This window comes from Belonocnema kinseyi, chromosome 8 (genome assembly GCF_010883055.1).
Source record: "Belonocnema kinseyi isolate 2016_QV_RU_SX_M_011 chromosome 8, B_treatae_v1, whole genome shotgun sequence".
NCBI lineage: Eukaryota > Metazoa > Arthropoda > Insecta > Hymenoptera > Cynipidae > Belonocnema > Belonocnema kinseyi.
Window position 1 is genome coordinate 125873365 of NC_046664.1, and position 1605 is coordinate 125874969.

The following is a 1605-nucleotide window of genomic DNA, read 5'->3' on the forward strand; positions in this document are numbered from 1 at the left end:
ACTCATCAAGAGAGGAGCCTGCTTATTAGCAGCTGTGACACCTATCGGTACACGGGCCTTATCATCTTGAGAAATAAAACAGACTTGAGATGGCCCCAAGATAGATGCAACTGTTTCGAGATTTCGAGTAGTGGCTTTACAGAAATGACGTTTTCCCTCAATCGAATTCGATCTCTTTGGCAACAAACGAAGATAAAGAGCGCTCCTTGATAAGCTGTAACCTAGCTCTTTTAGTACTTCGTGTAAATCGTCGAGAGAGCGACAGCTACGTACAATTTCACACCGTCTGCGCTCTTCTGCAGAAGCTCCGAACATAGCCACATCGGCAATCGTTTTTAATAGTTCAGGTTGATTAGTTTCTAACCGTGGTCGTCCCGGTAAATTGCTTATTTTAGTAGTTTGAGAACCATCGGTTGATGGTTTTTGCATAAGTTTTTGTTTGATAGTTTCTCTATATTTTTTATTACTAGCAGTATGTAACTCCATTGCTTTCAATTTTTTCCTCAATGCTTCGATCTTTGACTGTAGCTTGTTTATTTTACCTTGTTCATTGCCATCAGAATTTAAAGAATGTTTCATAAGATTCAACAGATTGATTTCTTTTTCGAGAACTGCAATTTCATTTTTTATGTTATCTTGAGCAGGTGTTGAATATTTGCGTTTCAATGTGCTTGATATTTTTACAGTATCACTTTTTTCATTAGTTGAATTTTTTCCTATAAATAACGAAATTAAAAACATTTAAGTTATATGCAATCAAATATAAATGTTTTTATAACAAAAACTTCATTTCGATGTAAAGAAATTACTCATATGTACCTGATGGTAGATTTTCATCTACATGATCAATTGTGAGTTCAGCTCTACCCAAATTTTCAGAAACATTTTCATTACATTTTTTATATTTATTTTACATTTTAGTTTGATTTTCTGAATGTAAAGTAGCGTCTGCACTCTGAAACATTCCACGTACTAATTTGGTAATCAATTAAAGATTTAATTACACGTTATTTCACATGGGGTACTTTTAATGAATAATAAATCGACCAACACTGACAGTGAATTATATTGTTTTTCTTAGGAATGAAGTTTGAATATATAAAACTAATTAACGCTTTTTACGTATAATTTATTTTTTTACTTCTTGATAGTATATTTATTCGCATAAAACGCATCAGATTCATAAGTAAGCAATTAATTTTCCATAAGTGTAAATGCGAAAATTATTTGAAAATAAGACGAATTAGCGTTTAGAGGTATTCATATAGATGCTGTAATTGATACTAATTTTAAAGAAAACTGAAAAAAGCGAGTATGTAATAGTTGGTTTAAAAAAAAAGAAATCGTAACCTATTAAAATAAACAAGTGTCAAGAATTATGTTTAGACTATTTCAACTCTAAAAAAAAATCTGCTACTCAAACGGATAAAAATGTAATAAAGAAGAGTGTATTATATATAAACGGAATTCTAAAAGGACATCGAATGGATCGTCTTTCTCGCGATTGAACAAACTAATCAACGATGGTCACAAGACACTCAAATACTTGGCATAAGAGATCCATCAATGCAAAACGTTTTTCATACAACGCGCGCCCGCTCTCTC

The 1605-nt window shown here is 32.0% G+C and overlaps 1 protein-coding gene across 1 annotated transcript in view; it reads left to right on the forward strand.

Moving 5' to 3' along the window:
- The window catches only part of LOC117177652 (microtubule-associated protein Jupiter), a 197632-nt gene that overhangs the window by 62878 nt on the left and 133149 nt on the right, over positions 1-1605 (forward strand). The window lies entirely within an intron of this gene.